This window comes from Oryctolagus cuniculus, chromosome 6 (genome assembly GCF_964237555.1).
Source record: "Oryctolagus cuniculus chromosome 6, mOryCun1.1, whole genome shotgun sequence".
In the NCBI taxonomy this organism is placed as follows: Eukaryota; Metazoa; Chordata; class Mammalia; order Lagomorpha; family Leporidae; genus Oryctolagus; species Oryctolagus cuniculus.
The window spans coordinates 73,732,722-73,756,647 of NC_091437.1; positions in this window are offsets into that span (position 1 = coordinate 73,732,722).

The following is a 23,926-nucleotide window of genomic DNA, read 5'->3' on the forward strand; positions in this document are numbered from 1 at the left end:
TTGGGGGGGGGGGTGATCTTCTGTCCAATGGTTACTCCTCAAATGGATTCCACAGCTAGGACTGATCCAGGCCAAAGCCAAGAGCCAGGAACTGCATCTGTCTCCCACAAGGGTTTTAGGGGTTCAAGTACTTGAGTCATTTCTGCAGCCTTCCCAGGCATGTTAGCAGAGAGCTGGATCAGAAGCAGAGCAGTAGGGACTTGGTACTCTAATTTGGGACCCTTGAATTACAAGCAGCAGATTAAGTCACTGTGCCATCACACCAGCACTTTACATAGGGATTTGGAAAATATCAACACAGTCCTGGGAGCTGGAAGGACCACACGCATATGCAAGACCCTGTGCATGTGTGGGACTGTGAGAATGTCCAGGAAAGACATGAGAAAACTTTCCCTGTCATAATAGACTGACCTTTGGGCTGTAACCAGCAGGAAGTGAGAGCTAATGAAGAGTTGCTCCAGCCTGAGCATTGATAGCAAACCCCACTGGGTCCTTGGGGGGAAAGTCAGGGACCCACAGCTTCGAGATGTTCAAGGAAATCCCTTACCAAGCTCTGGCTTCTAAAATAACCAAACAAAACTTCAATGAACAGATACAACTGAGTGTAGACTTTGAATGTCAGTAAGATCATTAAACAAATAACTTTCAACAAAAATACAATAGTAAGCACTGTGAAGGTTGATGTGGCAGATATCAGCATCCAACATTCCTACAAAATATTATCTAAAATGTCCAAGTATACATACATATGCAGATACACACACACAAATAAGAGACAGTTAACGATATAGGAATGAATACTCCAGAAAACAGGAAAAAAGTTCACAGACACAAGCTGTGATAGGGCCAGATGTCAATCTTATTAGGCAATCAAGTAGCTATTATAGATTCAAATAAATAAACATTTCAGATGGAGTGAGAATCTCTCCTTAATAGAGAATCTGGATTGATTCTGTATCTTAGCTATCGTGAATTGAGCTGCAATAAACACGAGGGTACAGATAAATCTCTCATGTGCTGAATTCATTTCTTTTGGGTAAATTTCCAGGAGAGGAATGGCAGGGCCATGTGTTGATATGATATTTTCAGATTTCTGAGGAATCTCCATAGTGTCTTCCATAATGGTTGTACTAGTTTACATTCCCACCAACAGTGTATTAGGGTACCTTTTTTACCACATCCTTGCCAGCATTTGCTATTCTTTGAATTTTGGATAATAGCAATTCTAACTGGGGTGAGGTGAAACCTCATTGTGGTTTTTCTTTGCATTTCCATTATGGCTACTGGTCCTGTGTCACTCCCCTTCTTCGTGGAGGAACGACACTAAACCCTGCGCTGTTCTTTTGTCTGCTCGGCCCTTCCCGAGTTTGCTGCTGGTTCTTCCCGGGTTGGCTACCGACCCTTCCACCTCCGTGGAAGGGCGGTTCCCCCTGCCACTTTCCCCACTTCCGCAGGGGAGCGGCACACCGCCGGCCGGCTCTCTCGGGGGCTGCACAGGTGTTCCTCTTAGATGTTCCTGGTGCATGTTGTCTCTCTCCTCCTTTATAGTCCTCTTCCACCAATCCCAACTCTGCTACCCACACGCCGAGTATGCTGCTCTCCTCCAATCAGGAGCAGGATCAGCTCCTGCAGGTCATCACTCAAGTTGGCAAGAGGCAGCTGCGTAGAAGTTGTTACTCCCTTCTCAGCGCCATATTGTGGGAGAGCAGATGCATAGAATAAGTCTTAATTCCAGTTACAGTCTAGTCCGAGTTGCTCCCCACAGTCCTGAGCATGTTTTCATTTCATGTTTCCTTGAATAATGCCTGTTTGAATCCTTAGCTCATTTATTCACTGAATTACTTATTTTGTTATTGATTCTTTCTAAAAGTAATATCTGAGTCAACAGTATTTGATCATGGTGCGAATCTGTACTATAGCTACCACAAATGTGTTATTTCATTTAAAATATTTATTTATTTATCTGAATGGCAGAGACAGAGAGAGAAGGTGGGGAAGGTGAGAGAGAGAGAAAATCCTCCATCTGATGATTCACTTCCCAAGTGCCCCACAACAGCTGGTTCTGGGCCAGATTTAAGGCAGGAGCCAGGAACTTCATCTTGGTGGTATGAAATCAAGGACTTGTGTCATTATTCTCTTTTTCCAAGGAAACAGAATTCAGGAAGTTGAACTGGAAGCAGAATAGCTGGGACTATAACTGGCAACTCCAGTATGGGATAAAGGTTTCCCAAGCAGCAGCTTAACCTTGTGCCCTGCATCACCTGCTTTCCATCAAAAACATTTCAGACTACATGTATACAAGGAAGTCAAAAGAGCAGTGTGTGCACCCAGAACCCTTGCTGATGAAACATGAAGGCACTCAAGGCACATCTGGAGGACCAGTTTAGGAGATGAGGCTTTCCATGCCAGTGCTGACAGTGTAGCCCCAAGACTGGAATTCTATTGTCAGGAATAGGAGATGAGTTTCCTTGCATTAATGGTTTAGTCAGATTATGAGTTTAAGATAAAGAAATAAGAACTAACACTGCCAGACATGTCTGCATTTGAAAATTACAGATCTCCTTGCAAGCATGCACAGTGAGCAGCAAAATGTTCATCTCACAGGGTCTTATCAGTAAACACTCCCACACAGAGAACATTGGCAGTCAACAGTGTTATTGCTCCAACAGTAAGAACATTAGTGTAGTATCAAAACAAATTCCCAAAGCAGAAAGAAAATGACTATCATTCTATCATATTGCTTCAACCTGAGTTATTTCAGCCCATTTACAGTTTTTTTTAGGTAAGGACACATTCCTTTTCTTTGTAATACTTTAAATCAGCTCCCACTGAACTGAGAGCATCTGGCTCAGGGTTAAGGAGAAATTATCATGGCATTCATTTTTAGAACTCAATCATAATTCATTTCAAACAGCAGGAAAAAATTAAACCCTTCTCAAGAAACAGATGATAAAGACTAGGCCTGTATCTTTTCACAATACTAGAGAAATTGGTTGCTCATTAACACAGAAATTGTCCTCACAATGTGTAGAGTTTCTGACCCACTTTTCAACACTCTACTTCAAAATAAAATCCATCAAACTATTTTGCAACTCTCTTCTAGATAACAATACACATAGTTATGCTTGCTCTATTCTAGGCTCTGGGTTAAGTACTTTGCTGATACTTCCTTTAATAATCACATAAATTCTACATGCTATATTTTAATTAAAAATATATGTATGTGTGAGAAGGTCTGAGGTCTAAAAATGATACACAGTCAATAAAATATAACATATGGACCTAAACCTATCTGTTTTACCATTACTCCACATTCCTAAAAAAAAAGTATGCTTAATTGTGGAGCTTGTTTATCCCATGAATACCTGTGAATACAAACATAGTATGCCAGTTCTTTCCCAAAATAAAGGAAAATTTCCACCACTTTCTGCCATCACCATTTTCCTGTGATTGAATAATAGAAAGAATTAGGGAAATGCATATGTTTCTGTCTCACTCCCAGAGTGACCAAGAGCAACTAGTGTAACTTTGGCTAACTTCATGTGTTGCAAAGACATGGACCCTAGAATCATAGAAACAAGGAAGGCTTTGAGCCAGTGCCAAAATCTGAGTTCCTTCTACTTCCTAATCCCCATATTGCAATAGCATCTACCTCACAGCTGTGTCCTACCAATTCAATTAGAAACTCATGATATTTATGACACATTCTAGGTAGCCACTGATGCGTGCTAAATTGTATTATTCCAATGTAGACTTAAAAAAGCCTTCTGAACTAACATAATATAGCAATAGAATTTGAACATAGTATGTCTTGGAAAATAGGTGGAGATTATTTCTTTTATGGGAAATAATTGCTCATCTTATGACAACTCTGTCATTGTATTTATGTGCTTGGATTATTTTGACAATGATTCCTTCATTTCAATGGATGGTACTTGCAAGATGGGATTTGGGTATTGGATTGCAGAGAATATAATGTTTGCTTTTCAAAGGAAAGATTACTACTTTAATGCATCCTTTATAAAGAAAAGCAAAGTTCTATTCCTTTAAGCAATTATATATATGGAAATCAAAACCCATAGATCATACGTTCATATTTTGGTACTCTCCTTAGGTTATGACTAATTAGAACCACATATCTTTGAAAATGGGATCAAGATTTTAAAAGCATTTGGAATTAATATTTCAGAGCTCAAATACCACAGTTACCAAATTTCCTTTCCAGAAATTTATTATATAATATATTTTTAAAAATTAAAGTGGACTAAGATACACAGTTTTGGGAAAAATGCCCAAGTTTTATACAACCAGTATTTCTGGAAATAGACAAAACTAAAATAGCTGTCTTAGATTAGGGAACAGTTATTTGTAGAGAATACACATCAATCAGAAGTCATGGTGGTGAGCTGAACACGGAGGGTGAGCTGAATTTTGGTGAGATTGTTCTCATTACGGTGCATGATTGATGCCTTAAAAAAGATGGTGCAGTAGTCCTGGCTGCCCTCCGCGATGTGGAGGGGTTAAGGCAGGGATTACTGAGTCTGCTGGGTGCCACGGGTGCTGAGGCTCAGCTGTGGCTGCTGCAGGGACACCAGGAGTAGGCGATGAAGCAGCTTCTGGAGGCAGACCGAAGGGAGCAGAGGCCAGGGCATAGGTGGCCGGGGAAGGGGCAATCATGCCAGCTTGGAGTCCTCTCTGATCTGAGCTGCCCCATCCCGTAGCCTAGCCGCCCCCCATGAGGCCACCAAGGGGTCGGTCACCCCCCTGAGCCTCAACTTTCTCACCTGTGGAAAGGGGCTTCTTGGAGCAGCCATCTCCAAGGGGTGTAGTGATAAATGTAGAAGCTCACTGGGTCTGGCCCTTACTGAGGGGTTTGTGAGCAGGATTTGAGATGGACTCAGGGTTTGAACTGGAGCTTAGGAGTCAACTCTGAGTTTGAATCACAGTACCCTCACTTGCCAGCTCTGGGATTTGAAGTTTTTTCGCCTTTCTTTGCCTCAGTTTTCTTTTCTGTCAATGGGTCCTTCCAGATGCTGGGAACCAGGCAGCAGAGAACAAAACACAATCATAGCTTTCCTGGAACTTGCAAGTAGGGAGAAAGGGGAGGATGTGGTCAACCAGAAAATCCCGTAAGTTAGGGGTCAGGTGCTAAAGAGAAAAACCAGGTTTTGTGTAAGGAGTGGCCAGATTCAGCCAAGCCTTGGACAAAGACGTTCAAGCAGAAACCTGCAGGAGTGAGGGCTGTGATAAGGTTTAAATGAATTGATGTGGGTACAGTGGCTATGCTTTAGGTAGAGAAATTGCAGGATCCAAAGTACTGTTTCATTGGACCCAACATGCCAGCAGATATAAGATTTACTTAAATGGAAGGGAGAAAAAAAATGCCAGTAAATACAAGGATAATTTGGAAAGCTTGTGGGAAAATAGAATCCAAAAATCAGTTTATTTTGGTTTAAAAATATTGAAATCCATGCAATTGAGAGTATGTTGAAAATTCCTGGAAAATACATGTTATTGAAAAAACTATTCATGGGTATCAGTTATTTTGCATACACCAAAATAGACTTACCTTTTAATTTCATTTTCTACAAACTTTTTTTCCTTTATAATATTTGTTATTTATTTGAAATACAGAGTGACAGAGAGTGAGACAGCGCTTCCATTTGCTAGTTTGCTCTCCAAATGGCTGCAGTGGTGTAGACTGGGCCAGGCTGAAGTCAGGAGCCTGGAACTTCATCCTGATCTCCCACATGGATGGCAGGGGCCCAAGCACTTGGGCCATCATCTGCTCTTTATCATGGGCATCAGCAGGGAGCTGGATCAGAAGTGGAGCAACTAGGACTCAAGCTGGCGTTCATGTGGGATGTCAGCTTCAGAGGCTATGGCTTAACCCGTGATACCACAATGTGCCTCCACTACCACTATGTTTTGTGTGCTCAACACAAAAAGTCAGAGGTCTTCTGTTCACTTCATTCCCCAAATAACCACAATGACCCCAGCCACAATTTAAGCTAGTAGCTAGGAAATCAACCCAGCTCTGCCATGTAGGTAGGAGAAACTCAATTATATGAGCCATCACCACTGCTTCTTGGTGTCTGCATTAGCAGGAAGCTGAAGTCAGGCACACAGCCAGGAATTGTCTTACCCTCTGGGCCAAACAATTCAAATTGTACAGCTATGACATTGTGAAATGTATATGTTGTCCTTGTCCCTAAAATCCTCAGAAAAACAAACTTAAAAAAAGCTGCCAAAAATACATGATACAAATTATATATGTATGTGCAAGACTCCTTAATAATTAGCTTCCATATGTTTTATTTATGTACACACTTCCAAATTCATTGGCTAATATAGATTGCTAGAAAATAGGTCAGAAGACAATAGTATTTATTTGAGTAGTTTGTCTAGGAAATCACCAAACTTGGTGGAATACCATACTAGTCAATCTGTGATGAAAGGCACATGGTATTATTTCCACTGGAATAGGCATTTACTCTAGATATGGTTATTCCTTCCTGGCCTGATAAAGGTGCTTCTGCCAAAATCCTCTTCTGTGAACTTACCTAACACATTATTCAATGGCATTGTAATCTACACTACATTGATTCTGAACATGGAATTGATTTGATAGCAAATGAAGTGCAGCATGAGCACATGTTCCTAGATTTATTGGTCATATATTCTTTATCACATTGACACAGCTAGCCACATAGAATGGTAGGCTGGCTTTTATTTCTTTTTGTTTCTCCTTTCATAAATTCTAAGTTTTTAAATGTAATTTAATTTTAGATAAGTTTTAGATTTATAGAAAAATTACAAAGTTAGTACAGAGTGTTCCTATAGCTAATTTCCCTATTATCAACATCTTACATTCTATAGTGTATTTTCTGATAATTAATGAAACAATATTGAAAAATTACTAAACCCATACTTTTCTTGAATTCCATTACTTATGAATTTATTCAGTTATTTATTTATCTTCGTGGAGACTCATGAAGACTAGTGAGTCTCTAGTTGGGTGGCAATACTTTGTGAAACTGAATCAGCATGAGTTACGTGGTGCTCATTCTGATTCACAGGTCTGGGTACAAAGAGCAGAATGTAGAGTAATCCATTTTACTATTACTCTCATGATCTACTAGAACAAAACATGTCCTTCCCCTTTTGACAACATTAGGACCCAATGATTTAGATTTCATTGTTCCAAAGATTGATTTCTTCAACCAGAGAACACAGCAATAACTCCATTAAGTTAAAAACTGAGAATAAATTCTAACCACATTGGGCTCCTAACATCAGTGAATCAACTGGTAAAGGTGATTACTATTTAGGTGAGAATGATTGCTCTATGATATTATGGAAAAACTGGATCCCCATTACACAATGCAAGTAAGGAGGGATTAATATGTAATTCAAAAAATTCTCCTTAATTTTCTCATTTACTTTGGTAAATACTTGGAACAATAAACTATAATAATCCAATATAGTTATAGCTTTTCATGCATAGACCTGTCATTGACAACTGTTCTGGTAGCTGTTAGGCTTCCTAAGGGCAAAGGAAATATGAAGAAAGAATATATTTACAAATGCTGACAACCATAGTAATGGGAATTACTATACTATGAATATTTATAAAATACTTTGATATGAGTATCTGTGTACAAATCAGTTCTTCCCTTTCATTTGCCCCCTCTTTTACTGATGTGTTTTTGAACTAAGATTTCTTAAAATGGTTAGGCTTATAACTCAGTATATATGTTGCCAGATAACATGACCAATCAAAGGAATGAATATCACCCACAGATAGTGTCACAGAACTCTAAATGTCCTATTCAAGGTAAAGTATTACTGCATTTTTATTGCAAGTAGGATAGATATGACATTACCTGTGTGAGTATAGTTTTACTGTTGTCATTATTTGAAAGTTAAACATTTTTTGGAAGAGGATTGTGGATGTGATATTAAAAAAGGTTGGGTTTGGGGGCCAGTGTTGTGGTGTGGAGGGTAAAGCCACTGCCTGCAACACTGGAATCATGTGGTTGCCAGTTCTTATCCCAGCTGCTTCACTTCCCATCCAGCTCCCTGATAATGGCCTGGGAAAAGCAGCATAAGATGCCCCATACTTGGACCCCTGCATGCATATGAGAGACCCAAAAGACACTCCTGGCTCCTGGCTTCGGATTTTCCCAGCCCTGACTGTTCTGGCCAGGTTCTCTCTCTCTCTCTCTCTCTCTCTCTCTCTCTCTCTCTCCTCTCTCTCTCTGAAATTCTCACTTACAAATAAAATAAATAAATATTTTTAAGGTTGAGCTTTCCTGGACTGCTCTATTATTGACTTTTATAAACTGGAAATAGATTTTCAGAATTCTTTTGTAGTGTGTGATTATGAGTCACATTTGGAGCTAAGAGGAACTGTGCCTTGCTGTGGAGGCCTAAGTAAAACAAGAGCAATTACTCTTGGAAGGCTGTCATATTCAGTGTGAAATTTGACTGGCATGGATATGCCAGGGAGTTCCAACTATTCATCTTCCTTTTCTGCAGTAACCCAAGTGAAACAATGCAGTGAACTCAATCACAGTGTGTTCTCTGGTTATGCAATAAGTGAACCAGAAACAAATCATTTTAAACTACCTGAAAACTACTGCCATCCAAGTAATCAATGATAAAGGAGATCAAATCAAGAAATATTTTGTGTTCATTTTTTTTGATAGGCAGATTTAGACAGTGAGAGAGAGAAAGACAGAGAGAAAGGTCTTCTTTTCCATTGGTTCATTTTAAACAAAAATGGGACACAGAAAACCTGTGTGATGCAGTTGAAATAGTGACTAACAAAACAGATAAATATATAGCAATACTTACACAGAATAAAAGAGAGTAACCATACATTATCAATATCAGAACTAGAAAATTGGACACTTATTCATATATATTAACATATACAGTACTACTTTGAGATTATTATGAATAAATTATTAAATACATAAGAAAATTTATAAAAGCTGTAAAAACAGAAAGATCTGAAACCCCTTTACCTGTTAAAAAAATTTTATCTATAATTAAGATCCCTTCCACAATGAAAACTCCAAAGGAGATATGCAGGAAAAAAAAAAAAACCTCAAAATAGATTACACAAACTCTTATAAAACTCAAGTAGAAGAAAACACTTTCTTACTTGTTTAGTGAAGCCAGAGTCATTCAGATATTGATATATGAAAAGCAGAAAAGAGTAAAGGGAGGAATATGAACAGAAGGGTGGAGGAAGAGGGAGGAAAGAGAAAGAAAAAAATATTGATCAATATCTCTCATGACTGTTGACTCAAGAACACAATAATATATTAGTATAGTGGATTCACAGAAATATCAGAAATGCAAAACAACAACGAGCATTTTCCTGGTAGTGCAATTCAGTTTAGCACTGGGAAATTAATCAATACAATTAGTCATATTAACAGAATAAAAATAAAAGCATGATTAGTTCAATAGATGGAGAAACAAATGTGCTAAATTCAACATAGATTTTTGATAAGCACTGATAATGAAAAGAGACTTTATTTGATACAAGATATCTACCAAAACTATAGCTATGATAACAATGGTGAAATTGTGGGCAAAAGTCAAATGATGGCTGCATCTCATATTACAGTTCCTGGGATTGCATTCCACCTCTGTTTTTGATTCAGCTTCCTGCTATCACACACACTGAGAGATAACAGGTGGTGGCCCAAGTATTTGAGTCCCTGACACCCATGTGGGAGAACTGGGTGGAGTTTTGTTTTGGCCTGCCTCAACACAGACTGATCTCTCTCTCGTTCTCTCTCTCTCTCTCTCTCTCTCTCTCTCTCTCTCTCTCCCCTCTCTCTCCCTCCGTGTAACTCTGATTTCAAATAAATAAGCAATTTTTAAGAGAAACTAAGACTAATCTATCCAATTAAATACATCACTAAAATATGTGTTTTCAGTACTCTGAAAGTATACTATTTGCAATAGTGTATTGGAAACTTCCAAGAAGATTCACCTGAGAGTACTCAGCAGAAAATTTTCCAGTAGTGGAGGAAATGAGTGCCTTGACATGAAAGGGCTATGTAGACAGTATGACAAGCATCCACCAGACAAGTGGACAAGTTAGTCAAATGACTGACAGCACTAACACATTTATGTCCATCAACTTCCTCCAAAAATTACTGTATAAAATTAATTATTAAACTATAATGACCCAAATGTTTCTCCTCTCTATATGCCATGATTTCATGTAGTGGACTAATGAGTAACTAAACCCAATTTTATATTAAACGCAAAACAGTCATTTTATTGAGCACAATTCTATAAGATACATATGTTTATAATAAATGAGAATATTACTGCATTCCTACTCTATAAAATTTAACTCCTAAGTCTTTACAGTATCATTCTAAGGAAGGTCAGTTACATCAATTTTGTTCTCCTATCCTGTGAAACTCTATCATATAGGGAGAACAATGACATATTTCATTTCACTTAATAAGACATAAGTGAAGCAAGAACAGAAAGATTAACTGATTCTTATTCCCTGGGCAATCTGAACCTTTATTTATATAATGGCATTCCAAAGGAACTCATTGTCCACCCTCTTTCATTTTTTATGGAATCCTTCTATGTTTGTGTTACCATATAAAATGTGAAGGTCAAACCTTCACAAGAGTTACTGGGACTTAACAATGTCATACAGCTTATCAATGAAGGGCAAAGCACTTATCTGCTTACTTTACCTTTATTTTTCTGACCCCCATCTGTTCTAAATGTCCCTGCTGGGTTCTTTAGAGCCAGTGGAATTGATTGTATTCCAATGGGTACGCATCTCCTTGAAAAAAGACAAGTGGATTGGGTATGTGAAGAACTGTTTCACTATTTTTAATCACACTTTACTCCTTTGATGGATTCTTGATTAATTTTCTAATATTATTCAACATTTTTTAATCTCCACAAATAAATGACAAGCTCCTTGAAATTAAGAATTGTACCTGCGATTTATTGTGGTACATTGCTAGAAACAATTCAAGTCACGTACTGAATTTGGCATACCAATGAAAGTGATGTAACCTTGCAATTTCCCTGGAACATTGTAAGAGGTGAAGTGAACAAAGAAATACATAATATCTTAGTAAATCAGGATTAAAGATATGATTGGGAAAGACCAGTTGGTATACCCGGGGTGTTCATGATCGCAATCTTTACCAATACACTTAAAATGTGATCAGGAACATAGGAAGTCTATGATGATACATGCCCAGGTCTATGGATAAACACAGTTATCTGTAGTCCTGTTGATTGGTAAAAATAGTTCTATATTAGAGGTTCAGACCTTCCAAGAATGTTTTGATTTTCTATATATGTTAACTGAGCTTCATCTACCATATCCTCCATGGAGGATGTGTTCTACCTGTGTCAGACTATAGTGCACTTGATTCCTTCAGGCAATGCTTGGAGAAGGCGTTGCTGTATGATATTGAAGGTTCCTGATGCTGAATGGTAGCTGCAAGGCTGGGAATGCTCACAGGTAGGACTGGGTTGCCCTCCTATTCTTTCCCAAACCAATGGGGAGAACTAACGCTGCCTGGGATTCCACAGGCAGTAGCAGTGTTGCCTCCATTCAGTCTCACAGATCACAGCCAGCCCAGCTTGACTTTTTCCATCATAAAATGCACAGATTCTAATTTCACTGAACTTGACCTAAGACCTTTTGTTCATGGGCTGATTTATGCAGGAATGGCCAAATGGAATCTGCTCTTTTCTAACAGTCATGTTAGAATAAATAGGCTTCATGGTTCATGTTACTAATGACAGAAGTGGTTTTACCTACCTCTGATTACATATCCTTCTGCATAAAGGAATGTTTTTACTTACTTAACAAGCTTTCAGTGACAGCATCCATTCTATATTATTCGATGAGTACTTTTTTAAAAAAATATTTATTTGTCTATGATTACTTTAATTTGACAGGCAGAGTTAGACAGTGAGAGAGAGAGAGAGAGAGAGAGAGAGAGAGAGAAAGGTCTTCTTTCCATTGGTTCGCCCCCTAAATGGTGGCTACAGCTGGTGCGCTGCGCCGATCCGAAGCCAGGAGCCAGGTGCTTCCTCTCGGTCTCCTATGCGAGTGCAGGGCCCAAGCACTCAGGCCATCCTCCACTGCCTTCCGGGCCACAGCAGAGAGCTGGACTGGAAAAGGAGCAACCGGGACAGAATCCGGCGCCCCAACCATGACTAGAACCTAGTGTGCCAGCGCTGCAGGCGGAGGATTAGCCAAGTGAGCCATGTGCCGTCCTATCTATGATTACTTTTAAAATGAAAGAAAATTATAGGAACATATTTCAATCATATAAACCAATTGTAAGTAAAATCTTTATTATTAAAATCAGAGCATCTGGCTGGCGCCACGTCTCACTTGGCTAATCCTCTGCCTGCGGCACTGGCACCCCAGGTTCTAGTCCCAGTTGCTCCTCTTCCAGTCCAGCTCTCTGCTGTGGCCCAAGAAGGCAGTAGAGGATGGCCCAAGTGCTTGGGCCCTGCACCTGCATGGGAGACCAGGAGGAAACACCTGGCTCCTGGCTTCCCATTAGCGCATCACTGGCCATGGCAGCCATTTGGGGGGTGAACCAAAGGAAGGAAGACCTTTCTCTCTGTCTCTCTCACTGTCTAACTCTGCCTGTCCAAAAAAGGAAAAAAAAAACCAGAGCATTATACTTAATATTTTCCAATTTTTCATTTTATTTGAGAGAGAATGAGAGAGACCCATAGAGAGAAAAAGTGTGTGCATGAGAGAGAGAGAGAAAGAGAGAAAGAGACCCATCCACTGGTTCATTCTCCAGCCACTGGTATGCTGCTAAAGCCAGGAGCTGGGAATTCTTTCCAGGTCTCCCACATGAGTGGCCAGAACAAAACTGCTGGTGCTGTCAACACTGCCATCATGGTGTGCATTAATAGGAAGCTATAACTGGAAGTAAATTCAGATATTCTAATATGGAATGCAAGCATCCCAACTGTTCTTAACAGTTGTGTCAAATATCTATTCCAACATTAAACTTTTGATTATTAAAATCTTAGAATATACATGCTAATTAAGTGAAATATAAGTTGGATTCTTACAACTTTATAATGCATTTAATGACTATGAATACATATAAAACTTTACAAAGCTTTCTTCCACTGTTTTCATATTATGGGAGGGAGTTTTTAAGAAAACAAAACATGCACATCATGTCTCAATAGAAAATATTTACCGTGTTTGGAATTATAAGAAAATTGTTCACATGTTTATCTTATAATTGGTCTAAGTGGGTTATGGAATAATTACAATTAAATTTTTAAAATTTATCCTCAGAGAGAAAAAATTGAATGGAAAATTGTTCGGGAATCACTCAACCAAGCGATTTTGGAGCTAAGATGGCAGAATAGGGAGGGAGCTTGCTGCTCTAATCTAGGAAAAGATAGTTTTAGAGTGTAATCTCAGGGAAGAGTTAGGGAAAAAGCAAGAGACGAAATTCTACACAAATTGGAGGGACACAGTGGACCTACATGGAGAATGAGGACACACACAACTCAGGACCCCAGCAACCAGAAGCCTTCAAACCAGCATTGAAGAGTGAGGTGAGACCAGACTGCAGCAGCCCAAGCCAATGGTGAAAAAGCTGCAGGAAGGGTCTAGAGGGAATCTGGTTTGGAGCTCCATGGGGGATAATGTATCTGCCAAACTAGAGGAAAAAAAAAAGTGACGGCACGTTTTCACTCTCCCTGATCACCCTGCAACTGCATCCTGTAACAAGCTGATAGAGAGCAGGTGCCATTTTGTACATATGTAACAGCTGTGCCAACTCATGGCTGGGCCCAGCAACCAGCCAGGCAGAGACTCCTGGTGGGGAGAACTGACAAGGGGCTTGGGTGCTCATAATTGTGGGAGGGTTGTGTGCTGAGACTGTGAAAACACTGAGGCTGCATGGAAGGACTCAGGGTGTAGCTGGGACATTGTGCAGTCACTGTGGAAGGCTCCACACGATCAGGGTTACCTGGTTACCTGGTGAGGGACATTGCTGGGGAATCTGAGCTTACACTGAGAACTGCACAGATCCTCTGGGTGGTCCTTGTGGCAGAGCAGATGAATATTATACCCACTGGGGCTAGCACTCAGGCACTGGTCTGCTTTGAGGAGAGCAGCTCCACTGAGTCTATAAAAATAGACAAATCTTGCCTCTGACAAAAAAAAAAAAATTTACCAGGCCAAACCTGAGTGTCTCACCTCAGACACACCCTTCACCCTGGACCCCTGAACACAGCTCTTTGGCCACACCCACTACAAGCCTCCAGGTATTCCCTGAAGGCAGACCCTCTACTAATTGACACAGAAATAGTCCAAAGATAAAAGCCACAACAGCAACAAAACAAATAAGAAACCAATGAGTATCTCCACAAAAGCCAAGTAAAAACTCACCAATTCAAGAAACAAGAATAAAGAAGACAAAATGATGCCCCCAAAAGAACACAACACTTCAATACTAGATTATGAAGATTATGAGTTTGAAGAAATGCCAGAAATGGAATTCAAAAATTGATCATAGGTTTACTTAGAAGTAATGAGAAGCAAATGCATGAAGTAATGAAATCCATACATGACATGAAATAAAATTTCTCCCATGAAATTGAAATTTTAAAGAGAAATAAAAATTAAATCTTGGAAATGAACAATTCAATAGACCGAATAAAAAATGCAGAGGAAAGCCTTAACAATGGAATTAGTGAAGGAGAAGAAAGAATATCCAAATTAGAAAACAAAGCACAGGAAATTATAAAATCAGACCAAACACAAGAAGATGTAATTAGAAAATTAAAAAATATCCTTGGTAATCTGCAAGATACTATCAAACAACCCAATTTATGGGTTCTTGGCGTTCCTGAAGGTGTGGAAAGAAAGTATTAGAAGGCCTTTTTAGTGAAATAATAACAAAAATTTTCTTAATTTGAAGATCAAAAGAAACATTCAAGTACAGGAAACACATAGAACTACTAATAGACATGACCAGAAAAGTTCTTCACCTCAACACATTGTAATCAAACTCTCCACAGTAAAACATAAATAAAACATTCTAAAGTGTGCATGAGAGAAATGCCAGATTACTTTCAGAGGTTCTCCAATTAGACTCACAGCAAAATTCTTAGCAGAAACCCTGCAAGCTTAGAGAGAATGGTGAGATATATTCAAAGTGAGAAAAGGACTTTCAAAACAGAATGCTATACATTGCAAATCTCTCATTTATGAATGAAGGTAAAGTAAAGATTTTCCATGACAAACAGAAATTGAAAGAGTTTGTCTCCACCCATCCAGCTCTGCAGAAGATGCTTAAGAATGTGCTGCACAAAGAAACATAGAAACATGGTCATCACTATGGAAGAAGGTAAAGGAAGGAAAGCTCCCGGTAAAAGTACAAAGGAAATCCAAAGTAAAATATACTAATATTTATGAAAAATTAGCAGGGCAAAGTCGTTACTTATCAATAGTCACCTTGAATGTAAATGGTCTTAACTCTTCAGTTAAAAAGACACAGACTGGCTGAATCAATTAAAAAAAAAAAAAAAAACAAAATCTATCTATTTGCTGCTTAAAAAAAACACATCTCACCAACAAAGATCCACGCAGACTGAAAGTGAAAAGATGGAAAAAGTTATTCCATGCTAACTAAAAACCGAAAAAGAGTTGGTGTACCCATCATAATATCAGACAAAATATGCAAATAACATAAAAACTGTTAAAAGAGACAAAGAAGGGCACTATGGAATGATTAAGGGATCAATTCAACAAGAAGATGTAACTATTATAAACATATATGCACATAATTACAGGGCACCTGTAATTTTAAAACATTAAAAGTAATGTTAAGGGATCTAAAGGAAGACATAGACTCAAATACAATAGTAATGGGGGATTTGAATAACCCTCTTTCAGTAATGGACAGATCAAATGGACAAAAATTCAGTAATGAAACATCAGAGTTTATCGACACTATAGACCAAATGGAACTAACATATATACAGAACTTTTCATCCTATAGTTGCAGAATACACATTTTTCTCAGCAGTGCATGGACTTTTCTCTAGGTTTGACTACATGCTAGGCAATAAAGGAAGTGTCAGCAAATTTAAAAAAATGAAATCATACCATATATCTTCTTGCACCATAATGGAATTAAGCTGGAAATCAGCAACTCAGGAATCTCTAGAACATATGTAAACCTATGGAGACTGAACAACATGTGTATTACAAAACATAAAGAAAGAATTAGAAGAAGATACAAAAAATGGATAAATCTTCCATGTTCATAGATTGTAAGAGTCAATATCATTAAAATTTCCATTATTCTGAAAGCAATTTATAGATTCAATGTGATACCAATCAAAATACCAAAGACATGCATCTCAAATATAGAAAAAATGATGCTAAAATTTATATGGAAACACGGGAGACCTTGAATAGCTAAAGCAATATTATACAACAACAACAAAAGCTGGAGTCATCACAATACCAAATTTCAAAACATAGTACAAGGCAGTTATAATCAAAACAGTCTGACATTGGTAAAAAACAGATGGGTAGACCAATGGAACAGAAAAGAAATGCTGGAAATCAATCCAAGCATCTACAACCAACTTGTATTTAACCAAGGAGCCAAAGCCAATCCCTAAAGCAAGGACAGTCTCTTCAACAAATGATGCTGGAAAATTGGATTTCCACATGCAGAATTATGAAACAGGACCCCTACCTTACACCTTCCACAAAAATCCAATCCATTAAAGACCTAAATCTATGATCTGATACCATCAAATTATTAGAGAACTTTGGGAAACCCTGCAAGGTATTGGCACAGGCAAATAGTTCTTAGAAAAGACCCAGATGCACATGCAATCAAAGCCAAAATTAACAAATTGAATTACAACAAATTGAGAAGCTTCTGTGCGGCAAAAGAAACACTCAAGAAAATGAAGAGGCAACTGACAGAATGGGAGAACTATGCAACTGATAAAAGATTAATAACCAGAATACATAAGGAGATCAAGAAACTCCACAAGAACAAAACAAACAACCCAGTTAAGAAATGGGCAAAGGACTTAAATGGATTTTTTTTTCAAAAGAAGAAATCCAAATGGCCAACAGACACATGAAAAAATATTCAGGATCACTAGCCATCAGGGAAATGCAAATCAAAACCACAATGGGCTTTCATCTCACCCCAGTTAGAATGGCTTACATACAGAAATCAACAAACAACAAATGCTGGAGAACATGTGGAGGAAAAGCACTCTAATACACTGTTGGTAGGAATGTAAACTGGTAAAGCCACTATGGAAGACAATTTGAAGATACCTCAGAAATTTGAATTTAGACCTACCATATGGCCCAGCCATCCCACTCCTGGGAATTTACCCAAGGGAAATGAAATCAGTATATGAAAGAGTTATCTGCACTCTCATGTTTATTGTAGCTCAATTCACAATAGTTAAGACATGGAATCAACCTAAATGTCCATCAACTGAAGACTGGAAGAAAGAAATTATGGGATATGTACTCTATGGAATACTACACAGCAATGAAAGAAAATGAAATCTGGTCATTTGCAACAAAATGGATGAGTCTGGATAACATTTTACTTGGTGAAATAATCCAGTCCCAAAGTGAGAAATGCTGTATGTTCTCCTTTATCTGCAATAACTAATATTGTACCCAAAATGAAATCTGTAGAAGTGAAATTGACACTTTGAGTAGCAATGACTTGAACAGCCCTTGTCTTGACTTCTGAGGAACAGTTTTTTTTTTCACTTCTTATTCACACTAATTGTTGAACTCATTACTTAACATAGTTAATCATATGTGTATAAAGTCAATTGAAAATAGATCTCAGTAAATAATACGAGTGGGAATAAGAGAGGGAAGAGGACGTTTGTAACTGTAAAGCTGTATAGTTCTGAATACATTCCTATGCACTTACTTCTAAGGGTACAGTTTAAAAACTTGCCATGGGACCCCAAATCCCATTACAGTGTGTGGTAAAAATACCATCTTCAGTGTTAAAATGACCATATTAAGATTTAAAGTGCTCATATAGATAGAATTAAGTGCTAAAGGGATTATATAACTAAGATCAATGTCTGGTATTAATAATAGTTAGAATTAAAAAAGAGAGGATGTTATAATATGGGAAGCAGTCCAAACAGCAGACTCATAGAATGACCATAACTTTAAACAGCACTTTGACCTCAGAATCAGCCCTTAAGGTATTCTGGTCTGGCTGAAAAGCTCATGAGAGCATTTCAAACATGGAAAGCCAAGACACTGTGGCAAAAAATTCCTACATAAAGGATCTCTGTGAGAGAGACCCCAGTGGAAGGAAGAGGACATCAAAGGGGGATGTACTTTTTTCCGAATGGAGGAGGAACTTCCATTTTGCTTATGGCCTTGTCTAAATACTGATAGAGCCTGTGCATTCAAAAAACTGTCAGCCTTGGCAGCTCATGTCAAGAGCTTCAGGCGATCACTGGAGTCATACATAAGAGTAATAATTGTTAAATTAACAGGTGTCACTGTGCACTTACTTCCCCTGCTTGACTTCTGTCCTCATTGAGTTGTATTATGAGAATTAACTGTAAAACTTGTTCTCTAACAGTTTTTGTGTATGTGCAAATTGTTGAAGTCTTTACTTAGTATAGAGTTGGTCTTCTGCATATAAAATTGATGGAAAATGACCTTATTGGAGCATGGGACTGGGAATGGGAGAGGGAGGAGTAAATAGGTGTGTGTGGGGGGGTGAGATGGTGGGTGTGGTAGGAAGAATCATTAAATTCTTAAAGTTCTTCTTATGAAATTTGTACTCAGTAAGTAAAAGATTTCTTTGGGAAAAAATAAATTATTTGGAAAAAAAAAGAAATCAAGCTCCTGAAAATAAACACAAAAATATATAAATTCCTTATCTTTATGAAAGTATAAGAAAATCATTATTTAAGTATTTTCAGAATAATTATCATGCTAAAGTCGTAATATAAATTATATGAAATGTGTTTGATATAATTTCTACATTTACTCTTTCTTGCTAAAGGGGATGAAAAAATACATATTAGAGACTGAAGGAAATGTTTATGAATCATTCATCTGATAAAAGACTTATCTCCAAAATGTACATAGAATCCTTAAAACTCAGTAATGAAAAAATAAACACCCTAAGTAATAACTGGGCAAGAGCTTTGAGATAGCAAATAAGTCAATGAAAAGATTCCCAACCTCACTCATCATTTGGAAAATGCAAAGAAAGCCAGCAATGAGATATCATTACATGTTTACAAGAATGAATCAAATGCATAATTCTAGCAATAACAATTGCTGATAATATCTGAGAGTGTTAGAAACTTATTTATTGCTGGTGATAATGCATATTGTTCCAACCATGCTAGATGACACATTCATAGTCCCTTTTTATAAAACTAAGCATAGTCTCACTGTGATCCAGTATCTGAATCCTAGTTATTTACTCAATTGATTCGAAATCTATGCAAATAGACACTCTGCACTCAGATGTTTATAATAGTTTCACTGGTAACTTTTGTCCATTTCATTTAGTCATAATTTCCATAAGCCATAATAAACAGATACTCTTCAGTATATTAGTGGATAAATACACTGTGCTCCCTTCACAAAGTGGTATACTATTCAGTTTAAATAAGAGAATTAGCTATCAATCCAAAAGGCAATAATGAGAAATCTTAAAGGCATGTTGTTAAGTGGGATGAGCCAATTTTCAAAAACAACACACTGTATCACATCATTCGTATGATATTTCAAAAAAGCAAAACTATAATATTAGTAAAAAATTTTGTTGAAATCTTTACTTAATATATACTAAATTGATCTTCTGTATATAAAGATAATTGAAAATGAAAAAAAAACTTGTTTCTAGAGTTTTGACAAGTGGGTGAGTTGAACAGGTGAAGCACAGTTAATTTTTAAGATGGTCAAACTATTCTGTCATACTGTAATGGTAGCCACATGATACTGTGTATTTGTAAAAATCGATACCAATTCACAGCACAAAGAGTGAATCTAAATGAAATTATTAAAAATACATTTATTAGGAGGATGGATTATCCCAGGACAAAACATAGAGCATTTCAAAGAATCTATGTGTATGGTCAGTATATGAAAACTTCACTGAAGCAAATGGAGAAAAAGGTACCTGAGTAATTTGATAAATGAGTGGATTTTATTTATGAGTAAAGAGAAGCAGCACTGCATTGTGATTGGTAAAGCTATGTCCCATGAAGGTGCAGGTTAAGAACTCTGACTCCACTGTGTGTACATACTAGGACTGAAAAAATAAGTCAGTGGAGGGTACACAGTGGCAGCCATATATGTTTTATTTTGGTGTGAGAAGTTACAGATTAGCAAAGATGAACCCTAGAATGAACTCTATGGCAGTTGAATCAGAATCATCATGAACTCACGTTTAGTTTTATATGTGTGTATATATATATATATATATATATATATATAATAAGATAGACACAAATATATACAGGAATTATGCATGTAAAAAGCACATATACTTCCAATAACTGTCCCATTGACTGTGGGTGCCTAGTAGCAATGGCATCCATCAGCAGCAATGGGCACATCCAGTGCTCAGGTTTTGGTTTCTAATACCACTTCCCAGTGAACGAATTTTCAAAGAAACATCTGATTGTAGACTGGGGGCAGAAAGATATATAACATGAGACTGGAATTTGTTGTGCCAGAAATTAAGGAAGTGCTCAAATTCTCAAATTACAAAGTACATCAAAGGGCACAGGGGCCAACTGAAAAAGTTCTCAGTGATCAGTGAGAGAAACAAATACCAAGGTCATCAATTATAATCATATTAACATGAATAGAAAGAAATGATTGAATGAGGAAAAATAGGGAGAATGGATAAAACTGTTCTGTTTAGAAGAATTCTAACTTATGAGCACACCTCACACTAGAAGGTGTAGAGTAACTCCCCACCCGGTAAGTGTGGTTTACACAGAATAACTGCATTTCCATAAGTAGTGTTGAAAGAGAATATTCAACAGTGATAAATCATGTTGTCAGGATGTGCTCTTATCATGATGTGATAAAAATGACAGCTCACCGCTGAGGAATTTTTATTTTAAAAAAGTGCCATCCCAGTATAAACATGAGAAAAGCATCAGATATATCAGGATTAAGGGGGACTGAGGGAGGAAGACTGTGGGAGGGAGAAGGAAGGAGAAGGCAGTATGGTTTTTTCTTAGAATTGTACTTATGAATTACCTTAAATATGTTCCCTTTATATTAATAAAAATTGGACTAAAACAAGCTTAAAACTCACCAGAAAAAGGAATTTCTGCAAAAATAGTCAACCAGTGCTTCTTAAACTTCTTAAGCTCATCAAAACCCCGGAAAGTCTAGCCAAGAATAGCCTAAGGGGGCACGACATAAAGTGGGATCCTACACAGCGTTCTGAAATAGAAGCAGAACCTAGGTGAAAACTAAGGAAATGTGAATAAAGTCTGGAGTTTAGTTGATAATGCTTCTGTATCTGTTTCTTTGTTTTGACAAATCGGACATGATTTGTCAAAATGGAGTCTAAGTATAACAGAAAATCTACTGGTTTGGAACTTTTTTGTAAATAGGAATTATTCCTCGTAATATAACTATAAAACTTGTCTGGGAGCTGGTGCTTGGTGCAGTGGACTGAACCACTGCTTTAGACTTCCATCTCCTATATTGGAGTATTGTTCAAGTCCCAGCTGCCCCATGTTTCCAAGTCAATATCCTGCTAAAGTGTCTGGGAGCCAGTGAATGATGGCCCAAGTCCTCAGGTTCCTGCCATGCACATGGGAAACCCAGATGAAATTCCTGGCTTCGGCTCTGTCCCATACTTGGCTGTTGTAGACATTTGAGCAGCATGCCAGAAGGAAGATCTCTCTTTCATTTCTCTTTTCCCCTATCACCCTACCTTTCAAAAATCAATCAATCAATATTTTTAAAAAATGAATTCTGCTGTAATTATAAAAAACTATTCTAAAAGAAAAACGATTATTTTAAATGAAATACTATAGAGTTAAAGCATAGTTCTTACCATCAGTTTTATCTGTCATCTTGTACATTAAGTATAAAAATTTAATAACTATGTTTGGCACCTACACAATACTTTTATAATTATTTTATTCTTATTTTATGATGTGAATGCATCAAAGTTTAATCATAGAAAATTATCCATGATATGATTTTTATTTGTTCCTCTTAGTTGGAAGACAATTTTTATTGTTTTCTCTCAGTAACACTGTGTTTGTAATGCGTTTTCTCAATTATTCCATGACTTTCAATATCTTCCTTTGATTGTCTACCACCTCCCAATTAATAAAGTAAGACATGGACTACTGCTGGTAGAAGTCTCTGTCTTGTGGTTCGAAGATGTGTTGGGGAGGCATCGGCACTGTGGCATAGCGGGTAAAGCCACTGCTTGCAGTGCCTGCATCCCATATGGGCACTGGTTCAAGTCCTAGCTGCTCCATTTCCAATCTAGCTCTCTGCTATCACCTGGGAAAGCAGTAGACGATGATCCAAGCATTTGGGCCCCTGCACTCATGTAAGAGACCAGGAAGAAGTTCCCAGCTCCTGGCTTAAGATCGGCACAGCACCTGCTGCCAAGGCCATTTGGGGAGTGAACCAGCAGATGGAAAACTTTTCTCTCTCTCTATCTCTCTTCCTCTGCCTCTCTAACTCTGCCTTTCAAATAAATGATAAATCTTAAGAATAAAAAATAAGATGTAGAGGGCATGGTTACTGGCAGGCTTCCACCTTAACCCCCTTCTTGTTCTTGCTTCCCGTATAGTGACACACTTCTGCCACTGCTGTATCAGTATTGGTATTTATAGTTATCAGTTGATCTATTTACCTGGAAGCGAGGTAATGGAGCGAGTAAGCTACAACCATTAACTGCCATCTCAATGTTAGGTTGCTTTTGTTGTGCTTCATACAGTTCTCTTATGATCTACTCGGACTTTATTGGCAGTGAGACACACTTATCCCAAGGTCAGTATGCTTCTCTCCAAGGTCAGGATGCTTCTCTCCTGAGTCAGGATGTTTCTTCTGTTTAAAAGAATATTGACCTTTGTCTACTTTCTCACTCATTCTTGCCCACAAAAATTTCAGCAAAATGGATGGAACTAGAAAACATGTCAAGTGAAATAAGTCAGATACAGAAATAAATACTGTGTGCTCTTCCTCATATGTGAGAGCTAAAACAAATCCTCAGTATGAAAACAGAACATAATGTTGATTGCTAAAGACTGGAAAGAGTGGGAAGTATTTGAGAAGTTTGGATTAAAAAAATAGGGGGTATTGGGAGTGGCTTATAGATTATGACAAATGTGCTAATATAAGATGTTAATAATGGGATGGGCTGGGTAGGGTTTATGGGAACTCTTTGTACAACTACAAAGTTTTTAAATATTTATTTATTTATTTGAAAGGCAGTGTAACAGAGAGACAGAGAGGGAAAGAGATCTTCCATCCACAGTTTCACTTCCCAAGTGGCCACAACGGTCAGACCTGAACAAAGCCAGGAACCTGGAACTCCATTCGGGTCTCCCACATTGGTGACAGGGGTCCAAGCACCTGGGCCATCTTCCTTTGCTTTCCCAATTTCTTTAACAGGGAGCTGGATAGGAAGTTGAGCAGCCAAAGACTAGAACTGGAACGCATATGAGATGCCAGCATCGAAGGTGACGGCTAACCCATTTCACCCCACCAGCCCCAACAATTTTTGTTTTTTAAATTTGAAGCTATTTTGAAGTAAGTATTTTTCAAAAGAAATTCAGTGAATTATCTGGTGAGTGGAGCAAAACCACAGAGTAC